The sequence below is a fragment of the Nipponia nippon genome, unplaced genomic scaffold (genome assembly GCF_047370975.1).
Source record: "Nipponia nippon isolate SJK-2023a ecotype South Korea unplaced genomic scaffold, ASM4737097v1 scaffold_1, whole genome shotgun sequence".
NCBI classification, from domain to species: Eukaryota; Metazoa; Chordata; class Aves; order Pelecaniformes; family Threskiornithidae; genus Nipponia; species Nipponia nippon.
This window is the reverse complement of record NW_028262290.1, coordinates 46,706,244-46,729,266: the sequence shown is the minus strand read 5'-3', so window position 1 is coordinate 46,729,266 and position 23,023 is coordinate 46,706,244. Positions and strand designations below refer to the sequence as shown.

General features: G+C 43.6%; 1 protein-coding gene across 6 annotated transcripts in view; it reads left to right on the top strand.

The window, feature by feature from the left end:
- Positions 1 to 23,023, top strand: part of DTNA (dystrobrevin alpha) — a 232,177-nt gene that overhangs the window by 52,465 nt on the left and 156,689 nt on the right. For 2 of the 6 annotated variants that reach the window (XM_087753959.1, XM_087753947.1), the window contains exon 2: positions 4,366 to 4,439. The exons of the other annotated variants lie outside the window; for them this stretch is intronic. The gene's annotated coding sequence lies outside the window, so the exon portion shown is untranslated. The remainder of the gene's footprint in view (positions 1 to 4,365; positions 4,440 to 23,023) is intronic. 6 annotated transcript variants of the gene reach the window in all.

Sequence of the window (23,023 nt, the reverse complement as noted above, 5' to 3'; positions counted from 1 at the left end):
CATTGAAACTGTGTATTTTCAATGAAAAAGGCATGAAGTAAGTAGATAGACTGATAATTTTTCACACCACTCGCTTTTCCCGAAAATGGAAATAAATTCCTTGTGCACAAAGCCTCAGATTTTGTAACTGCATGTAAAGTACTAAATAAGTCATCCACAGTGTTGTGTCCAAGAGAAACCAAGCTTTGCCAGAAAGCAACCTCAGACCAGCCAGGTCTGGCTATACCTATTTCACAGGTCATTAGTCCTTTCCTTTTTCTGTTGTACACCATCGTAGATGACTGCTTGGGCTTGTATTAGCCATGACTACATATACTGACAGACTCAATATAGAGCAAGGAAATAAAATTAGATATCTCAGCCTTGGAAGAAATAGTCTTAATTGTTTTTCCAGCCTGCCCCTGGCAGATAGAGCAGGCAAATAAAAAGAGGAGAAGGTTATGCAAATATTGGCCCGGTCCTTGCTGGATTTGCCGTATTTTTCACTGTGCGCTCGTTAAGAACTACACACAACTCGATGCCTTTCGTGAGGCAGCACCGCAAGAGCAGGCTTGGCTCATCAGGCGCAGAGGCGAGCAGCGGTGGTGGGTAGCTCCAGAGGGTTCACTGAGCTGTATGCTGGTAGCTCCTGATACCAGTACAGGCTGGGGAACAACTGGTGCGGCAGCAGCTCTTCAGGAACGGATAGGGGTTACTGTGGATCTCCAGTTGGACATGAATTGGCAATGTTGAGCTGTTGCACGATAGAAAGCAAAAAAATAAAAGCACGATAGTGGGATGCATATGGGAGTACAGCCTGCAGGGAGTAATCTCCATGCTGGTGAGCGCTCAGCTGGAGTCCTGTGTTTGGTTTGGAGCACTGCTCTTCAACAAAACCCCAGCTACTTTGGAAGTGGAGAGGAGGGCAGTAAAAATGACCAGAGATCCAGAGGATGTGCCCCAGGGGAAAAACCTGAAAGGTTTATGTTTTCTGTGCCTAAAGAAGAGCAGCCTGCTGGGGAGCGGGTAGGAGACAGGCAGTTTTTCAAGCATAGATAGGACAGAACAGGCTGTTGTGAAGAAGAGGCCAGTAATCTCTTTTCTGTGCCATAGGCAAAGAGAAATATGTCTAAAGTGAAGCAAAAACAATGAGGTAAACCCTAGGAAAATGTTATCCCTGAAATCCACTGCCAGTGGATCTTGTGGAGCCTCCATCACTGGAGGTGTTAGGAATGGCTTTCATAAACACGAGTGAAGTGTATCTGACTTTATCTCACAGCAGGAGGTGGATTACATATCTTTTCTACCATCCTTATGATCTAGTGATACTGGTGGTAATACTGCACATGGAATTATTGTCTTAATGAAAGACATGCTTGCTAAATTCTGGTTGGAAATATCTCTCTGCGGAGTGGGATGCGTTTTGCTGACATGCAGAGGCACTTAATCATCATATAATTTCCTCATTTTGAAATGTTCCTTAGGTAAGTGGTTAAGGCATAAATAGCTGGCTTTGCATTTCAGCTCAGATATCGTTGTCCTGCAATACTTGGGGACATCACTCTGTCAGCTGGCACTTGACAGTCCATCCTAAATTTGAAACATGTAATTGGATTCTTAGGATGAAATCCTAGTCCCCTTTGAAGTCATGGGTTTTTATAGGGTAAAAATTTCACACTGATGGTGTCCACTTGTATGTGCTTCGCTTTACTGTCCCAGGCAGGCCTGTTGTTTTCGGGACGAGGATACGAGTGGGTTGTAAGAGCGTGTAACCTTTGCTACGGCAAACATTTGCTTGCAGAAGGGGGCCTTTGGAGTGCTTGTGTGGGTGAGTGAGAGTTTACAACAGGCATTACGTGAGGTGAATTAATTACTTTTTCCTTTTTTCAGATAATGTCAACAAAACTAATTTACACCATCTGTTCTGAAATGGAGAGAGGCAGTCAGTAAAAAAGCAACACCTACTTTGTTTTTTAAAATTTAATATGATAAGACTTTAGGCATTCTATATTCTCTTTAGTGTATTTTCCCTTTTCTGTTTTGGGGGGGCAGTTCTCCCCCAAAATGTATTTTTTATTGCCAATGGCCTTTAATTTGCCTTTAGTATTCGGATAGCTATAACTGCAAGTTAAATGTTTCTCCAGCTACTAGTTAATTCTTCCTGATGAAATCCATGCAGAGAAGTCTCCAGGTGCTATGAATTGGAATAGTTCCACTGAAAATACTTTGGCTTTGTTTATGCCATTATTAATTCAGAGAAAGTTCACTCTTCACAGTGCAGCTACTTTAGAGTAGATGATAGTCAGAATTTCATCCTCAAAAAGAGAACACACTGCTGTAAAAGCTCAATGTGAATCTCAGAGCTGAGAGTTAAAATTTTGTGCCTCATAATGTATTGTTGCATTTCACATCCAGATTTCTTTGCAGGCTTTTCTTAACTGTGCAGTGACGTGCCCTGTGTAGGAATTGCATGCGTATACCTGAGGCTAGAGTAAGCCCGCAAGGAAGCACAAACCCCTGACTTCAGGACCACCAATATATCAGTTGTTAATAACCTTACAGTGTTATTATAGCTAACACTAGAAACATAATTAAATCGGAATGATTTGAAACTGCCATTAGGGGGACAAGGACGGAGGAAAACAGTTTCATCCTCACAACATCATGTTTTCATTGACCTACTTACAGTAGGGAAGAAAATGCGTCCCTTCCCGTTACAGCAGAATAGGTTTGTTCAGCAATTTTATAATGCAACTGCGCAAGAGAGGTCTGGCTTTCCTAACCACTCCGGGAGGATTTGGAAAGGAGAGTAGCATTATTTCACACACTTAGTACTAAGACGTGTAAGTTCCTGTCCAAACTATAATGTTATTAATCCAATCAATTTGGCAGAAAGTGCTTTGACTGAAGAAAAGAGGGGGAAAAAAAGGCTTCTATTCAGAGGTGAGAGGAAAAGGGCTGTGCCTGGGCTGCAACCGTGCATGGGAACCTTTTATGGGCAATCGCGTTTCCTTCATCTTTCCTGATGCAAAGTCCCTGCCATCCCTGCGACGCCCAGGCCCCCTGCCTGGTGTCCCTTGCAGCTGAGCAGCCCTGCCGGGCTGGAAGTGGAGGAGTCCTGAGCATCGGTGTGCGGTACAGCACCGCCTCTGCACATCCAGCGCCCCTACCAAAGTCACCGAGCAGGGGGCCACGGCTGCAGAGCCCACAGTGCCTAAAATACCACTGGAGAGAAATCCCGGGTGGTCTTGCTTCTCCACATCTGTCCTGCGAGCAAACAGCATGGGATGCAGGTGTCCGTGTCCCTCTGACCACGGGGCATGGCGGTGCCCACGGGGTAGGCAGCACGCGGGGCTTGGGGTGCAGCCCTCCTCCTCAGGACTTGGGCGTGTAGTATTTAATGTTTGCTGTCTTATGCCTGGGTTAATAAACCATCTTTATCTGAAAATAAACACCTGCAGCTAGTCCTTTCTGGGCCACTCAGGTCACATTCATCCACAAGGTGTTGTTGGTAATTTAGTATTGTCGGAGACATTAGTCACTGCCGTAGTAGCTTAATAATGTGCGGTAGGAGCCAGCTGGTAATTAACAAATTAAAGATATCGTATACATTTTCCTCAAATATTTCATATGTAGCAAAAATAATTAGAGCACTTCGGTTGTTTAAAGCTGTTACGTGTATTTAAAATATCTTGCTGTGTTAGGAAATTACTCATTCTTCTAAAGGTCAGCTAGGCCTAATTTTGCTGCTGTCCCAGGATTCATAAATACGCATGTGAGAGTTGTGAAGCAGGGAGAGAGCCGGAGTCCTGTCTTTTTCTAACCCTTTAATTCTGCCTTGTTTAACATAGTCATCCCAATGGCTGTCTTCCGTGCCGTTTTTTAGGAGCGGCACAACTTGGTAGGTCTCAGCTGCTCTCTTCTGCACTTACTTAACTTCCTTCCATGTCAGAAGTGTCTTGAACTGGAAGGTTACGTGCACGTGTGTGTGTGATGCAGTCTGTTGGAAAGATGAAATCCGCTTTTAATTGAAGTGAAGGAAAGACAAAGTTAACACAAACTGTATTAAACTTCTGAACTGGGAAAGACGTGACAGTATGAATGGAGGTGACAATGGGTTTCATTATGCAGTGTAAGTAAAATGTCCCAATATGTGCAGCCTTGCTGTAACTTGGTGTCTCCTTATTTTATCACCAGATGGTGACCATCGGTTTCAAATTAAGGTGCTCTCAATTACCTGTGGGTGATGGTTGAGCGATAGCGCGCTTTGATATGTCTCCCTTCCATGCTGCTTCAGCCCAGTACTCCTTGATCCTCCTGCAGCCTGACTCCAGGACTCGGCTCTGAGTATCCCAAGCCTTTGACTCTGCTTTTTCTCTGGGGCAGGATCTGATCTGAGCACTCTGAGGCAGAAGAAGCAGGGAACAGAGCAAGCGATCGGAGGAGCATCATTTCTACGGGTAGGGTGCGGTTAACTGTCTTCGTGGGGAGTGCTTGGGTACTGGCAGTGGCTTTGAGAAATAGATTTATGTTTGAAAATTTTCTTCTTGGAGAGAAAAAAACACTGCTGAAAATGTGAATGAGTGCTTTTTGATACAGAGTGCAAAGTCTTTGTCAGACAGCGGCAGAGTTTCTGTTCAAACTTTGAACTTGTGGTACAGATGTGAGCGGCTGTACAATGCAATGAAAGGCAGAGAAGAATCTGCCCCATGATACCTTTGCTCTTTGCTACATTTATTCACCTCCACATTGTTTGACAGAAGAGCACTGGAGATTTCAAAGAATGTGTTTCTGAAGCTTATGAAAGAAAAGGAATTCCACATGCAATTTCTGTTAAGATTTTTAGCCTCTTGGGGTCAGGCTCAGGCGTTTGGAGTGCTTCTTAAAACCTTTTGGTATTACCACACAGAGGGTAGAGGTAGAAAAGGGCTATTAAGTTATTCACACAACGCTGTTAACAGCGCGGACTTGTTTTGTGCACGCTGAATTATCCTCTGTTGTTGGGGATGGCTTTTGCTTGGCGATTTTCTAGGAGCGCTTTGTACTGACTGTCGTCTCAGCAGAAAACCTTCACTGTTTTTACTGTGTAACAGCAGAGCATGAAAGCCCGGGCAACACTGGAGTCACATAGCGTGCAGGCACAGCGAGAGAGTGATCCTGCTGACCGCGCTTGGGATGGGTGAGAGCAGACATCTGAGAGGGCAAGGCAGAAATATAGGAACGTGCCACCCTTTACCTGCAATCCCACAGCAGTGGTGAGGACAGGCTCCACATCTCCCAGCCTGGGTGCAAGCAGCACAGCAGGTACGTTCTGCAGCGCTGCCAACAATCCTGGCCCCTCCGCTGGCCAGACTGGGGAGCCTGTTGAATGCACCGTGCTTCTCTTTTTGCCCATGTTTCTGAATTTCCCCGCAGTGCAGCCCAAGGGCAGGGTGTGGGGATGGTCCCACCTGGTTCTGCCCCTGGCACGCCATCGGGTGGCAGCTCGGCACACACACAGGGACCTGGCAGGGCTCCTGGCACCCACAGCTGGCACCCAGCTGGAGAGTCTCAACTGCGTATCTCTCCCAGTGACAGAATAGTGTTTTCTAGCCCGGGAGCTGGTCCTGCAGGCAGGGCCTTGCAGGACATCCAAGGATTACAAGGCACTTCAAATTTTACTACAGTCAGTATCAGAGAAAATCTTTCAGATTTTCCATCCCCCTGAAGCCCTTCATATACACAAACAATTACACAGACTTCATAATGATTATGTACTTTTAAACTGCTGTATTAATATTGGTACTAGATTTTTTAATTATCTTTTAGCCTTTGAGTTAATTCAGATCATGACCTTCACACTTCAGATTTTAAAGTGCCATTACGTGCCATAGAAGACTAGGTTGCTGTTGAGGGGAACGAACGTAAATATCATAGCAGGGGAAAAAAAAAGGTTTTCTTTCTTCAGTTTGATAGTTCATGTAATTGGGGAAAGTAGGGGGTGTCTTTAATACCTATCACTGCCTTGCACTAATGCTTTCGAAATATTTGGACACAAGTCACGAAGCTTTCTGTTCACCTGGGAATACAGACAGACATTCAGTCTGAATCTCCTTAGCTGCTACTTTTCTCACATTACATTGCAGGTTAGTATTTCTGTAAAGAGGCTATACAGAAATCTCAGAGCAATTTAAGCCGCAAAGATTTCTCTGTTCTCTAGTTTATTTTGGCAAAATAAGATCCATATAGGTCTGGATTAAAGGAGCATTGTAATATTTGGATGTTGCCTTCAAAGCATTACATTTCAATACAATTACTCAAAAATAAACTTTGTATAGGTAAAATATGTTATTTGCTGCATTTCTTTCATTCTGAACAAATTATAATTTTTATTCTAGCTGTATAATTATCTGGAAAAAAAAAGTTTACTTCTGACATGTTTTGTTCTGTGCTCATGGCCGCAGTTGTTTAAGTCAGACTTAGGCTGTCCTCTCCAGTTTTTATTTTTGTTTGGTGTTTGGGAAGCAATAAACTAACTTGTGTGTTCTGTGATCAGTCTGGATGACCGAGTAATTTCACAAGGACTGCTGCTCACCGGCTGATCGCTGCACTTGCAATTTACTTTTACTAAGATAAATGCCAAAGCCCCGCAGCTGAACAGTTTGGTTCTGAATGCAGATGGCTAAGTTGGAAACGCATTTATTTTGTAGTTTTTAGCACTGACAGGTGAGATTCAGAGTCCCCACCAGGGTTGCACGGGCAGTAGTAGGAGTGCTGCAGTCGCTATGAGGAATTTTGCTTGAACTTGAGGGTGAGCTGCTGTTAGAGTTGTTCAGCGCTCTGCTTACCACATGCTTACAGAAAGTATTTCATTTTATTTCAAACAGCCAAGCAAAATGTCATTCCCAGCCACTGTCTCAATGTCTTCTCTCAGTGAAGTGAAACAGCAGGTGACTAGATCCTGATGTGCCATGTCTGGCACATTTTGCAGTTGTTTTCTGCTTCTTGATAATGCCAGGATATGAACTTGAGGTCATTGCAGCTGCTCTGGCCACCTCTCTGCTCACTGAAGTAAAAACTGCCTGGTTTAGTCATTACTATTTCCTGAGGCTGCTTTTACACGTCCATTTACTCTGTTTATAGGATCCCAAACACTATGCGTAAAGATCTGTGTTGACATCTTGTAGTGAGGGTCTCCCTGCTGATGGGAACCCAGGCTCATATATGTATATATTTTTGAAGCAAATGGTTGTGGTGGTGAAGTGCGAGCTTATCTGCTCAGCCTGTTCATTTGAACATAGCCTTCCGCGATTAATTGCTAGGATGAAAAATTCAGTCCATCCTGTTTAGAATTACGTGTGTTTATTCAGTCCATTGTTAAAGCTGGTGCCGTTATTCATGCACAATTTTTGCTTCCATGTAAGTTTTATTATACTTTGATCTTCTCCTGTAGCACCCGACATACTTTTAAAAACCACTTCCCCAGAAACTGGTATTTCACTGTAATTATAAAAGAACATGCATATGAATCACAAATGAGAATATTACCCAACTAGATGTTCCTAGAAACAGGAGAGCACTTACGTGCAATACAGTGCATTAATCATTTATAAGGAGTCAGCTATTAAAATGATTTTTTTTTTAATAGTGTACACTGAGTACAAAGATGATGTGAAAAGCCTTTTCACTGAAGATGTTTGTGGGCTTTTGAGATTTTCTTTAGTTTCCATCATCACACTCTTGTCACAGATTTGAAAAGGAAAAGCTCAAATATACTAGTTTGGGTGAATCCAGGTTAAGGTACCTCTAGAGTGCCAGTATATAGGTATGCATGTGTATATACACATATGTACGTATATGTATATGTATCCGTACACATATGGGAGTGTATATTTTGGCCCTATTTCTACAAGCTTTTCTGTCTAACGGAAGTCCACAGTGTGCTTGGTGCTTCTTCATTTCAACAGAACCCCTCATGGGCAAGGGGTTTGCCGGTTTAAACACTTTCACCGTCAGGATCTGTGGCCATTGTAAGCAGGTATCTCAAATGAATGTAACTCTGATAAATCTAGCTGAGCCATAGTTTCTTCACAAGGCTTTATCCCTGGGTTGGCTTCAGACTTATGTATTTCTAAATGTCACCGATAACAGAAAAAGAAAGGAAAGGGAAAGGAAAGGGAAAGGAAAGGAAAGGAAAGGAAAGGAAAGGAAAGGAAAGGAAAGGAAAGGAAAGGAAAGGAAAGGAAAGGAAAGGAAAGGAAAGGAAAGGAAAGGAAAGGGAAGGGAAGGGAAGGGAAGGGAAGGGAAGGGAAGGGAAGGGAAAGGGAAAGGGAAAGGGAAAGGGAAAGGGAAAGGGAAAGGGAAAGGGAAAGGGAAAGGGAAAGGGAAAGGGAAAGGGAAAGGGAAAGGGAAAGGGAAAGGGAAAGGGAAAGGGAAAGGGAAAGGGAAAGGGAAAGGGAAAGGGAAAGGGAAAGGGGGAAGAAAGCTTCAAGCAATCTTGTTTTGAGTTGCCTGTGTGAAGGTGGAGTGTCCCCACTCCCCATTCGGATGTCGGACATGTGTCTGCAGGCGGCAACACAAGCTCCACTCTGTCCCTTCCCCGGGCTGCTGGGATGTGCTCCAACGCCAGTCACCAGCTGCAGAGCTCTCTTAGCACCACGCTGTGCCCAGGGATGATGCACAGCATATTAGCAAAGTGACAATGCACAGCACATTAGCAACTGCTGAAGCTGGAACCAGCTTAGAGCTGCCTTGCACCTGGGCAGCTTGGGGAGGAAGCAGAGAAGTTGGGGTCGGTCCGTGGTGGCCTGTGGAGACGTTCCCTGGATGGTGCTCGTCCATGGTGGAGGTGGCAGGGCAGGAGACCTTTGAAGCGCTGCTTGGAATTTGAGGCTAGCAGGGTCTGGTCTGACTCCTGCTTTTGGAGCAGGATTATTATTATTATTAAGAGGCCTCTCACCTCTGGGCAGTGATGCAGAGCACTGTTCTGCTTCCCTGGGCATCTCTCCCTCAGCTCCCTTGCTTTGGGGTGGTAACTGGGCAAGGGAAGGGACCTGCTAAAGAACCGCGGTTGTTTTGAAGCAAGTCTGCACCACATCAGTAGAATGGAGGTATGGTCTGGATCACTTTGAATTCCCTTGTTGATGCAGGCAACACATCGGAAAGGAGAGGTGGTTTGGGGAATTAATAGCCACGCCTGATAACGTAGCTTTTAAATAAAGAGCAGGATTTGCCAAATACTGCAGGAAGTGGCAAAAGCAGCAGGAGGGAACTCATTTAACGCTTGTAAATTATCTTCTTTTTTTTAAGTGCTAAAGTTTGGGCAAAAGAGATTGCAGTTCTCCTAGGAAGAAAAGTCTGTGTAATGAATAATCGGTTCCCATCTAAATCCCTTCCACTCTTCATACTGGAAAATACAGCAGTTATGATTCCTGTAGCAGTATTTAAAATGACAGGCATATTTAAATCTGAGTTTGTCTAGTGAAACTTTGCTAAAGCTTTCACACCAGCATGATGATACCATGAGAGCTTTACAATTTAAACCAGATCTTTTGTCTCTGATGCCATCCTGAGCCCCACTGTGGTGAAAAACCCGGGCGGTTCCTGCTCTGTGCTTCCAGATCGATCTCTAGTGATTCTTCTGTTTCCCTGTTTTCCATGACCCCTCTCTACACCAAGGAGCTGCACATACGTGCCCTTCACAGTCTCTCTGATCGAGGAGCGATGAGAGGAATGGTATTCCCTCTCTTTTCACCTGGCCAGCAGCAATCTCGAATAAACTGGATGCATGTGGTTGTGGGGCAGGGAGGGGAGATCGTCTTTGATGGAGACCAAATTGAAGGTATCCCAAGACCGCTTTGTGCTTTAGCCTTCCTCATGGAGCCAAACCCCAAAGGAGATCAGTCAGTCTGAGGGTTAGGAAAAGAAACCCCCACCTTTCTGACACCCTGCTGCCCTCTGCCCTAATGGCTTTTTGGGAAAAGACATCCATTCATTCATGAATTCATTCATTTTTCATTCATAAAATAACCCTGTTTCATGCTCTAGAAATATTGGTGGTGGTGGTGGACAGTGCATTGCACGCATATACTTTCCATAGCTTTAAATGCAATATTACCATTTGTGTCTGATTTTGAGAGATGCTGAGCAGCTGTAGCTCCGAATGACGTCCATGGAAAGTGTAATTGGGAATCACACTATTAAAGAGTAGCTCTCTTTACCAAGTTTCTCCTGTTTTGCTTTCAACGCCAGACCTTAGTACTCGCAATTCAACTGTTTATTAAAAGTGAACTCCTTATCTTTTGTCTCCTATTTATCAAATGTTGTACTTGTAATTTATCCTTGTTTTATGCTGTCATATGCAATTCATGACCCGGAACAACAGTTCTTCTGACCCTATAGAAAATTGATGGGTAGAACTGCTTGGAAAATAATCTCCCCTGGAAATCTTATTAAAACTAAAATTCAACTTGTTATTACAAAATTGACAGTCCGATTCATTCACCTGTCCAGGGCAGAATGGAAGGTCAACTAAAATTTGAACCCTTGGTAAAGAAGTGTCACTTCATATTAGCGTAACAGGCAGTCCAAAGATAGGCTCACACATTACTGAAGGCAAGAGGTGCAAAAACCCACTTACAAATTTAAAAGCAACATCCTGTACAAGTGTGATTATTGAGTAGGACATTGGTATTATAATCTTCCAAATGACAGCTCTATCTGACTGTAATTCATCATGAAGTAAAGAGTTTCTGGTGTGCCAGGAGTTCTCTTGACCTGACGTGAGAACTTTATAGCTTAACTTTACAACCCCAGGAAATTAAATACATTATTGCAATTCTAAATCTAGTCTTTCCCTGCCTGAAGATACTAAAATGTCTGTAATACCCACTATTTATTACACAACGGACACTTAAAAATTCTGAAACTTTGCCTTTTCTTTATAACTCGCATACACACAACCACATTGAAGCGGCTAAGAACATGTTGCAAGCTACTTGTTTGTTGTTTGCAATTTTGGAGTTAGCAGAAAATAAAAAGTCAAGCTGTTAAACCTCTGCCAGTTTTCACTTCACTGGAGTTGTTCTGAGAACTGCAAACCATACGTTCAGAGATTGGCTTCTAGGCGTCGTCTTCTGTGCCCTTTGTGTCTCACTGCAGAAACATTTTAAATTCATCCGCTGAATTAGAAAAGGAGACTTCAGTGCCAAGAACTCCTCATAGTCCGCAGATAGATGTGAGGTACAGTACTGACCAGGCCGTTGCCGCGTGGCTCTGGAAATGCTCCTTTGCTGCCTCGGAAGAAGAAATTGTTTTACTCCTCTTTCTCTGCAGGCTGGTTTGCGTGAAACCTGCTAGATTTTTCCTTTCGGCACACAAATAGAATTGCCCGTTGCTTGTCCAGGCATCCTCTTTCTTGCATCTAATCCGAGCACGCATCTCGGGTTTCTTTTTTCATCTGCTGAAATACGACTGTAATAATTTTATCTCGACAGCCTGTATGGCTCCCCGGGTGTGGGAGCGGCAGGCACGCGACCTTGGGAGCGGTACAGGCTATTCGCGTTGTGGAAGCCTTCTGTAGCGGAGTGATGTGCGGGTGCATGTGTCCGATCGAGCTTTGTAAGGCCGTGGCGGGCACGAGAAGCTGTCCTGCGGTGTCTCTCGCTGCCAGGCTGGCCACGGAACGGTTTTTCTGGGCTCGTCCGAGTCCAGCCGGCAGCTCTGCCTCCTTTCTGCTGCCCTCTCTTTATTTTTCTGCTTATTATCACTCACTGAGGGTAGTTGATAATGTAGCCTGTGATAAACAAAACACATAAAGTCCTGACTCTGTAATAGGTCGGTAGCATCGCCAGTTAGGAAAGCTGCCCAGCAGTTCCCATTATAGTACCCTGGTTTTCAGGGTATTTGTGAAACTTTTAACATTTGAGGTGAAATTTTTCAGGCCAGCTGTTTTCCTCAGCCTGAGTATTTTTGGAATATTTCAGCTCAAGTGATTCAGTAAGACTGAGAACAAGGCTAGCATAAAAATAAGTTGCTTTTTTCACCTTAAGAGAAAAGCTCAGACATTTTCTTTGGTGTGCTTTAGTATTTTCATACTTTGGAGCAAGGATGTAAACTTCAGTAGAGCACATGACCTCTGCGTGAGGAGCACTTCTGTTATTTGTCCCTGTGCAAATCTGCCTGTACGTTAGCCCTCAGGGGGAAATAAATGCAGAGCGGCTGACCGGCGCTGAGAACGGGTTGCGGGTGAAGATCTTTGACGGATCCAGACCTCCTGGAGGTGCTGGAGAGCCTCCGCGCCTGCTCCTGGCACCCGAGTGGTTCCTTAGTCCTGGAGCACCTGGCGAGCTTTCCGCTGTATTTGTCTTCACACAGCTTTGGGGCTTCCACGTATTACCCACATGAAGTGCGCCTAGCATATATACTTCTGGCAGCTCTCCGGCAGGGCAGGCGAGGATGGGGAGAGGGACCCTTCTTGTTCTTGGGCAGCAGCACCTTTGGAGAAAGAAAGTGGCTTACATTCAAAGTTCATTTCCATTTTGGTTTATGAAGAAATGCTTTTCAAAACTTCTAGGTTTCTGCCGTACCTCCAACCCTTAGCTAAACAGATCTCAGAGGGAAAAGAAACAAACAGAAGGAAAATAAATACATGAACAGTTTGAAACCTTGGTTATGCAGCATTGGCCAGTATTGAGTAGCAAATAATCCAGCTGTCATCAGTGTGTCTGATGTTAGGATTACACCTCTCTTCAGCTCTGCATTTTTTTGTTGTTACTGGTCTCTTTTAGCACTCTCCGTTTTCTTCAGGAAGAGCCTTTTGATTCAGTTTCTGCTTTGTTCGCTATGGTCAGATGAATGTTATTTCCCGCTTATTAAATGCCCCATGCTTACTGTAGTTTACCCACATTAATAGGTTTGCTTGAGAACAATGTGAAAGTTGCATGATGGGGGGAGCAAAGAGTTAATATTTTTTACTGAGCTGCATAATGCTTCTGGATACATTTCTCTATTGATCCCCTAATCCTTTTACGTCTGCCTAAATAAATTCTTTCTCATAACTTTGCAACGTATAATGCTGTGAGATCGCTTTCCCCTCAAAAGATCTTATTTATGTAGTCCTTTCTTGCCTTCAGACTCACTGCTCCTGTTCCAGTTTCCTCTCTGGTAGTAATGGTTTAAGGATAAATAATAGGCAAAGTTTGCAAGAAATGGTGTTTTTCATAAAGCCAACTTGTACCTGTTGAAAACACAAACAAAATTCTGGTAAATAAGAGTGGTGGCATCTTAAAGAGAGACACAAATCAGCAAGTCCTCCCCACAGTTATCTGTAATAAAAAGGCTTTGAGATTTTTTCTGATCTCTTTCACAAGATTTTCTGTGCTCACTTCTCCTGCCTTTCACCTCACTGGACCTCATGTTTTTTGACTGCTCTATGAGAAATATTCTGGCCAAGGCATAAAGAACATGGAGAGGGTATGAAAATATCTCAGTGACTCCACCTCTACAAACAGTTTCCAAAATTATAAAATAATTCATCAGCTGGACAACTAAAAAAAAAAAATATCCATAGTTAAGTGGTTTATTAAAGGCATGGCCTTTTATTAATGCAAGGCAGATTTTCCCACTATGGGGAAATACATGTTTGGAAACAAATAAAAAGAAGAAATCCCACATCCCAGCAATTTACTCCAGACAAAGGTTGCCTTCCTGACTTCTTCAGGGAAACAGTCCATTTCATGTACCATAATTTGTGTGTTAAACCACAGGACTTGGTATAGCGACATATTTCGGGGTTCAGAAAGCTATACTGAACTCAGTCATTATTTAAATACACTCTGGGCTTTCCTACCTGAATAAATGGATTACCAGCTGCTCAGACAAAAATACTTTAATTAAGACAGGAGAGTAACTGGTAAGTTCCACGGACAAACATATTTCCCAGGTTTTAGGTAATGCAGGAAAATTGTGAACTTCATGTTACAAAAAGGAAGGATGCTGAACTGAACGAGCTGATGTGCAGATAAAAGCATCTGTGAGCTTATATTGCTGTTGCAAGTGGTTTCATGTGTACAGAAATAACTGCTGTGCCGGCCAGGCTGGGTGCCAGAGGCATCTTCTCTGCTTGTATGGTGCCGAGGCTGCCAGCACTTACCCCAAAACTGACGTAGCTGTTGGCATAAGCCTAGACTAGCAGTGATCACTTTGATGTCTGAAATGCAATCAGCATATAGGCAACTTCTTTACAAAAAGAGCAGCAGAGATACGAATCCCTCGGTGTCCGTGATGAGAAGTAACAGATGGGCGAGGAAGGCGCCGTGCTTGCTGGAGGCCGGAGAGGGGAATGGGAGGGCAGAGCACAAGCACCATTTTGCTTTTGCTGTCCTGCCACGCACGAGGTGCTCTGACCAGAGCCCTACCGCAGCATTTTGTCTGCAAACAAAATTCAGGTTTCTGTGTACAGATGAGGCTAGAAACAAAGCCTTAAAAGAAAGAAAAAAGAAGCCCTAGGTTCCAAAAAGATTTAAAAACTTGGCTGCGTAATTGCAAGTAAAAATCTGTGACAGTTACTCTCCAGTCATATCAATCAAGTGGCCTTTAAACAACCAAACTGTTCGGATGATCAGCCGGGAAGTGGATTTAGGATGTCAGCTCAAGTGGGCTCACTCTGCTGACATTAAACATAGCTTTGGAGATGAAACTTTGCCCTTGGCTTTGTGCTAAAGGAAGGAAAACTCCCGCTCTGGGATAAAATATGTAGTTCACAGGATACGTGATACCATGAGATGTGCTGCTCGTCCCAGGAATTCGCACCTTATGCGGCAGAACAGAAGAAACATTTTAGGCACTGCACAAAGAAATAGACACGGTTAATTCACAAAAAGCACCATTGCTAATGTCATCAGTTAATAGGCGGCACAACATATACCAAAACTGCTTCTTTAAAAAATACTGTGTTGTTTGAGGTTTTTCTTTCTGGCTAGAAGGATGTGGTACTGTCAGTTCTTCTACACTCAGGAAGAGAAGCTAATATTTTTGAGAGCATCTTTGTTTTCATACTCACCTAGGATTTTTCCTACCTTACTACCACCTCTATTCATTTAATAACCTCCATTTGGAATTAAGGATACTTGAACGTGAAATATTGATTCTTAGAGAAACTATTAAAACTAAAGTACCTTTTATGAGGCACAGCAGCTTTTTATGAGTTCTGTTTGCGCATTGTCTGGGCTTGCCAAAGAGTTTTGTTTGTACATATCCCAGAGCATGGCAATTTCTTAGGCAGGGATGGTTTCTGTCTTTATTTCTTGCTCCGAGCGTATGGTCATTGCTAGACAAGAAGGCCAGAGTTTACCCTAATCGAGTCAGATTCTGGATGCTGAGAGCACCTTAGTGTGCATCTCATTTAAAAAAAAAAAATAGCACAGAAACAATAAGTATAAAGGGTATCATCTTTATCAAAGTAGCTTTAGGTCTGAGCAACCTCTGTCAGGATTCTCGCTATGGCTATGGAGGGTGTATATTTAAGACTGCAAAGAACGTTGCAGTTCTTTCAGATAAATCAGCTGGTCTGATTACCATTATTATTTTAGAGGGAGAAGGCTGATTTTGAAACATGAGCTTTTCTAAGCAATGTGTCAGTTTTACATCATTTGGGAAAGAGCTCTGGCATCCAGATTGATGTATCTAGCTGAAGAGGTAGAGACCTCAACATACTGAGTAGCTCACTGGCTGAGACACTGAGGCTACGTCTGTTCTAGTAAACACACCAGAGAGATGCCTCTGGCACCGAGACGAACTAGCACGGCACAGCACGGCACAGCACGTGTCCGTACCACTGAACTCAGTCTCCAGAGCAGGGTGGCCACAAGCAAACAGCCTGCTGGAAATGTCTCTGGCCCCTGCAAACTTCCAAAGAGTGCCCAGGAACCCTTTGGAGGAAGGAGGCCCTAAACAGGCCCAAAACTGTGCCAGGGACAGCTGTGATGCTGTAGCGGTGCAGGCAACAGCTCCAGCTCCCAGGGGCGTTCCCTTGCCCAGTTTCACTTACTAATATAGACATAGTCTTATCAGGGAGATGGAACCAAATAAAGAAGAAGCAGTGGTTTGGTTGCCGTCACTCGCCATCATGTTGCAAGACATCGGTTATGAACCCCGTTGCACGCTGTAATAGATTATTCAGTAACTCTGGGCAAGCTGCCTCCCCAACAGCTCCCGAGTTGAGCTGGAACAAATCTGCCCTGGGAAACACCAGAGCCCGGCTTGACTGCTTGTCTTCTGCTGGGCAGGATCTTGCTATCAGCAGCGATTTTCAAGAGACATTACACATTTGCTTTCAAAAGTGATGAAAATATTTGTGGGGAAATTTTGCCATTGGATACAAAAAAGTTTGTCTCCTGGGCCCAGCACTATAGTCAGTGTGCTGCAGTAAATCGCTGATGCCCTAATTTCTGGCCTTAATTTTTTTCCATATGCCTCTATATCTGGCATTCTGTTTTCTCTGTTTACAAAGAAGTATTTGTATTGGTACCTTTTGCTGGTACATGGTGATGTTACTGTGGTTTAAGTAGCAACATGTAGCTCTGCTGTACCAGAGATGCTAGATACTAACGGTGCATGTGTGCAAATAGATGGAATGGGAAAATTTGGTTTCAGAATGATACTGAGCTTCCAGGGATTGTCAGAGTCTGTCCAAATTGATCCACTTTGTGTTGGGATGTGCTTGTATGTAGGTACGAGAGGAATCACGGTCAGGAGGTGAACTAAAGGACTGGTACTGCATAGCTCTGATTCCTTTTCAGAAGAAAGTTTTCCCAAGTCATGGATATAAAGGAAACATTTGTTCATGTGCACAATACTAAGCAGACAATTCATTCCACACAAACTCTTAAAATTAAGTGCATGAAGTTTGTATCCATTTCTAACTTATGTGAAGATCTGTTTGCTGTTTGCCCAACTTGTTCAAGTAGCTGTATTCAAATACCATAATAATGGGCATTGTGGGAAAGCTTAAATGTAGAACTGCCCATCGTTCTGTTTCTACCTGATTCCCTGACGTTATCCACAGCATCCAAAGGCATGAGGAATAAAAACGCCACTTCTGCATAGGCCAGCTGAAACTGCTGAGCACTCTGCAGTTTACTAATAACAATAAACATGGTGACATTTTTAGGGAGGTAGATTTATTTCTTTTCTTAGAAATAAATTCTGTGCTGAGTAAGCAGGCTAGTTCTGTAGTTTCCTTAGTATAAATCAAAAATTCGATTTGACATATATATTAGATTCATGCTTTGGGCTAAAGTTTTCTAGTTTAATCTGCAAATATTTTCATTTTCCTTAGAGACAAGAGTCCTTCCGCTCATCCTCCTTGAGTCTTCTAATACGGGAGCTTTGGTTTCCAGCTCAGTGTTCGTAGTTTCATGCTTCTGTAGCTAGTACTCCCATGGTGTGATCAAATGCATTTTAAGATGTTCTGATAGTGGCGATTCTGCATGTAAATTGCCGTCATTGGGTTTTTGAAGTCTCAAGCAAAGCAGAACTATTGAATCCAGCTCAGGACTTGATCCACAGCCTAATATGGATGTAGAATGTCTCTGGCCTGAGCCTCTCTGAGCACGTTCGGAGCCTGCCAGGATCTCACTTTGGACCGTTTGCATGATGAATTCATCCTAAGCACTAAACAAAATGTGGTTAATGCTCTAAATAGACTGCCCTGTTTCCTGGGTTCTCTCTGGTTCAACTGTTATTTAACTTCAATAACAAGATTGTTTTCAAAACAGAGAATTAGCGTTTCAGCTTTTTGTTGCGTCCATGCAGAGCCATATAGCAGAACTGTGGCACTGTGAAATGGCTGTTTTACTTCAAAACTAAACTTTGAAGGTCAGTTTAACTCTTTTTTAATGTTGCTATTTGTCCTAGCATTTACAAATTCTCTGCTTTTAAAGTTTACCCTGAGAATAATTTTGTAAATGTAGTACTATCATGCTAGAAAGAGCTGAGAAATTCCTGGGTAGGACGTCCGTAGTCCTGGGCAAGCGGCTCCGGGTGGCCCTGCTTGAGCAGGGTGCTGGAGCAGATGACCTCCAGAGGTCCCTTCCAAGCCCAGCCGCTCTGTGAGTCTGTGACACAGTTCAGTGGCTGTCTCCCTGAGGCTGCTCCTGGTCCTGTGGGAGCAGCCACCTGAACACGGATGCTGACCACCAGAGTCGGACTACTTCATTTTTCCATGGTTTATAGTTGCCAAGAAAGTTGATTAAAAGTCAAAATCTCTCTTTGGTTGGCGTTGTCTCCTTGGGAAGCCTTAGATATGCATTCTCTGACGGCGATGTGCGGCCGTATGGGTTAGCTGGTAGTGGGAGATCTGGACATTACAAAACAGCCCACCTCAGTGGTTTTAACAAGTAATATTATCTGTAGAAAAGGTCCTGTGGGCTCTAGGAAATGAAGCAGTGCTTTCTACTTTCTATAAAAATATAGTTCAGAAAGAAAAAAAAAAGGCATTCCCTCTGGAATGTTATTTCTGGCCCTTGTTTGTTTGTTTTAAATGGAAGGGCTGGAGGGAAGAGTTTGGTTTCTCTTTTTCACCCGATGCCCTTCGATAGGAGGGATTCTCTTGCTGAGTTTTGTCTCTGACGACCAGAGCTAGTAACCAGCTCACCAGGTCTCCCCTCTTCTGCTCCAGGGAGTCACCGGAGAATTACACAAGCTGCTTTTTTCTGGAGGGCTGAATTACCTCCAGAGAATTGCCAGACCTTCCCAGATAGTAAGAAACTCTTCCATCATTTCATGTGGGTGATCTCTGACCACTGTTAAGCAAGTGTTTAGGCGTTGTAGTTGCTTTCTGCTGTTGTCCCGTGTCATGGAATTATTGACCACCAAGCCCTGTTGGTGTCCTCAGCATTTCATTTGTAACAGCACTGGGGTCATTGCCCAATCTGCCTAATTGCTAGTAAGGCCAAATGGGGGGGGACGACACCCACGCACCCACCCCCCAGAGAGTGAGAGCTCAGACTGGAAAAATGTGTGTACATGGTTATGATTGAGATAGAAAATGTGTTATTTCTGCTGCTATCCCCAACAGAATTCCCCAAGTTAATTGTTTTGGAGATGTGGGAATGTAATTTTTTTGTATGAAACTTCTTCTTTAAGAAAGTAGTTAATTAACCCTTGAAGACTAAATGATTTGTGGGAACGCACTGCATTTAGGATTTTTGTGAAACTTAATGGAACTTCGATGGATCTAACTTAATTTTAGACTACTTCTCTCATCATTTCATTCTTTTCCTGGTGTACCTTTAGCCCCAGACTGGACACCACTGAACATACCGCATTACTAGCAGATAAATACTTTGGAGAGAGACCTAGTTTACTGTGAAGACTGTGAGATGCTCCAGAAAACTGGCAAGCAAAAAAAAGGGGGGGGTGTGTGTTTTAAAAAAAAAAAAAAAAGTGGTAAAATTTGCTTGTCTGCATAGTCCTTGCAAATGTCAATGTAGTTCTTCATTTTGTCCAACAATTACTGAGTTCTTCTGTAACACCGGGGGTACCCGTAGCGCTGTAGGTTAGTGTTTCTTTTTTTTCTTGTTCTCACCCACGGTCTTGTAAACATGTAGGCATGCGCTTTACTCTGTCCAGGTAATTAACTCTGCCTAGTAAAGAAGTGTTCAAAAGCATTTCCTAAACATCACGTTTCCTCCTTAGGTTCCTTGAATTAGAAGATATTTAGTAGGTACCCTCATTCACTAATACCTCAGTACATGATCCCTTATACATCTTGCAGGATAACAAAGCAATCGATCAAAAACATTCATCCACAGATCCCATTCTTCACTATTTCTCAATGGAAAGATTTGGTACACAATAACTAAATAGAAGAATGCTAGAACTATAATTTTCATTTGACAGAAGTTATTAATGAGGAAATTTGGTAGAAAACTACTTTTATAGGTGATTAAATTCATGATTGTGCTAATGCACCAGAAAAAAGCCAAAGGTTGGCTACAAAGTAAGTAATTACTAAGAAGACAGGAGAGGTGGATATTCTGTACCTCCTGTCATGATCTTGACTCTTGGTACAGTTTAGTTTTCAAATATTTGCAAATAGCTTTCAAGTTATGGCAAGTAAGCCCAAAGGTTTATTGTTTTGTTTATTATTGTTGTTGTTGTTACTGTTGTTGCTGTTACACAGTAAAGCTTAGCATCAAGGTCTAATAAATTTTCTTTAATTCTTAACTAGTTGGAAATGAAAATAATTTATTTGTTCATTTTTAACATCAACTTAAAAGGATTTTTATAGGCTAGTACACAAGCTTTGGCTTCAGGGCTCTAGCACAGCCATATATGCGCCTAAGTGGTCTTAGGGATGAAGTGGACACGGTTGCATATTCAGAGTGAAAAGCTAAATTAACCAGTCCCCTAAGTAATCTGACATCTTTGAAAAACACAGATAAGGGTTTTTTGTAACAACTCGGCCTTTTCTCTTGACAGAGTGCTTTTAAAAGACAAAATAAGCGATTAAGTAAAATCATCTCTGACCCATGTTCAGCCTTGGAAAGCTTCTTAACTACCTTGCCTATGAATCAGGAGGGCACTGGGCTTTATCTCCTCGGAGCGTATGCGCAGCACCGCCTCCTCCTCCTCATAAATCTGCTGCCCAGCACGTCGGCCCCCCGAGCGCCCCCGGGAGCTGGATCCGTCCCCGTGGGGCTGGCGGGGCTGCGCGGTGGCATGGCTCTTCCTCTGTCACCGTCCCGGGTAAGACACGCCGCAGCTCTTGTCTTGCCTTGACCCCGTCCTCCCCTCCCGCCGTGCACGGAGGAGATCTCCTAGCTGAAGATTTCAAAACTCTTTGATCGTGGCCTGGTTTATTCAGTTCCTTTTGGGCCGGATCCTGCTGGTTTGGCAGCGATAAGTCAGGGCAAACCCACAGCTGTCCCCAGCTCTCCTCACCGCCCCGGGCCCTGCAGGCAGGCAGGCAGGCAGGCAGGCAGGCAGGCAGGCAGATGCTCCTTGCATCCATGCAAGCAATCAGGAGACTCCCCTACAGTATTTCAATACAAAGAATCCGCACTCAGCTACATTGCCAGGCTGGAAATGGCTTTAAAACACCATTTTGCACACAAATAAGACTTCACCGGTGGGGAAAGACGTAAATGGTGTAGGCTGATTGCGGTACTGAGTTGCCAGGGCTGGTGGTGCAGGGTAGCATCCAGCTCTGGCCACTGCAAAATGTATCGCGGGGACCAGCTGCCTGCCTTTTTGGATGAGGGATGAGTTGGACCACGTAGCAGCTCCCTCCCGTCCTGGATGTGCAGGGAGAGCAGGGTGGGCATGGTGTGGAGGGAGGGAAGCCTTGCCCGTGTAGGGTGCTGGGGCACCGGCAAAGTGCACGCCTGAGACCGGGAGCTGGGTGTCCTTTCTGTGTCCAGTAATACAACAAGTGTAGCAGGAGTTATTTATTGAGTTGAGAGGGATCATGTTTTCCATAGGGGACCACTACCCAGGCCAGTCTGTTCTTGAACTTTCTGTAACAATTGCCAAGGACAGACAGAAAATAAATTGGAGGGAAGGATGGGTTGTAGCACGAACCAGTGAAACACTGTCTCAAGTAACTGTTTGAAGGCTTGTTTTAGCATCTTGAAAGGAAGCAGGAATTCACGTGTTTTATTTTTAGCTTGCAAGGGAAGAGTTATTTAGTGTTCCTTTATATCTCATCTCTGAAAATGTTCTCACTGAGGCAGGATCTGCAGTCTCGGAGCTAGTTAACCCAAGACTTGCCTGCCTGTGAAAATTCATTTTTACAAAGGGGAATTACTGAAATTGTTTTTCCCCTATAAAATTTTAAGTAGAACTGATTCCAAACTCCAAAATCAGTGATGTGTTAAAATACTTTCTGCTGCTGGCAGTGATTTGTGATTCACAGTATATAGTCGGGTGCGTTCTGCTTTCAGGAAGTCGTAAGCCTTTTCAGATTTTTATTGCGGAGTTGCTTTTGTTGCCATTTGCTTTGATTTTGGCTCCCGTTAAATTATATGCAGTTCATTTACTTAAATTTTTCTAAAGGAATATTTTCATCCAGGATTTTAATAGTATTGCTGTGACTGGGCCTTAAATCTCTAAGGAGAGATGGGATGAACTACTCATTTATAGTTAGTGCTGAAGAAACCTCTCTCGCATTTCCCTCTCCCTCCTCCCTGGTCTCTGAACTTCAGTACCATGGCTCATTCTTTAGGTTCCTGAAAATCAATGAAATATTTATGGTACTTCATTTTCCAGCAGTTGGGTAATGAATGGGGTTGCAAGGTGTTGCTGGTCAATACTTGCACCTCTCGTCCAGCACTCTTGGGTCAACAAGCATCTCTGATGCATCTTTAACCGCCTTGTGAGGCTGCTTTTATTTTCCTTGCTTTTCTTTCCTGTGAGGTAGCAGAACAGTGTCAGCAGCAATGAAATGAGAGCTATCATCTTCCCGAATGGGTAAGGCAATCTGCAAAGCATGTATTAAAAATAAAACAGGAAGTCAGCGATTATCAATTTTTAGCAAACACATTTCTACCCATCTTCAGACTGACGCCTAATGATAACAAAAGGAGAAGCCCTGCATCTGGGCAATGTAATTTCCAGTTACTTGCAGTATCTTTTCCCCTCATTGTGGCACAGGCTGTTTTTATTTTAAGGCCCAAGACCTGTAAGAATAACAAGAGAGGCCTGATGTTGTTTCTTGTGAACAGCGCATGTTGAACAGTGTGGCTGGGATAAATAGGTATCGGGTTAAAAAAAAAAGGAATGGCCTTTTTTGTGCATTTACAGTTTGCTGAAGTAAAAGGCAGCATATGGCAATGCTAGCAAGGAAGAAGTCATGCCTCTCAAGAGACTCTTCCCTCGCTTAAGGAGTTAGTAATTGCTTCCCACCCTCATAAAAGAAAATTACGGGCATCCCCATGCCGAGCGGCGTGCATGTGAGTGATGGGAAATAAGGCTTCCTCCAGACCTGGCCACCTGCTTGAGGAGCAGCGATGGCAGTGGGAGGGAAATCCACCCACCAGCAAGCCGAGAGCGTTGATTGATG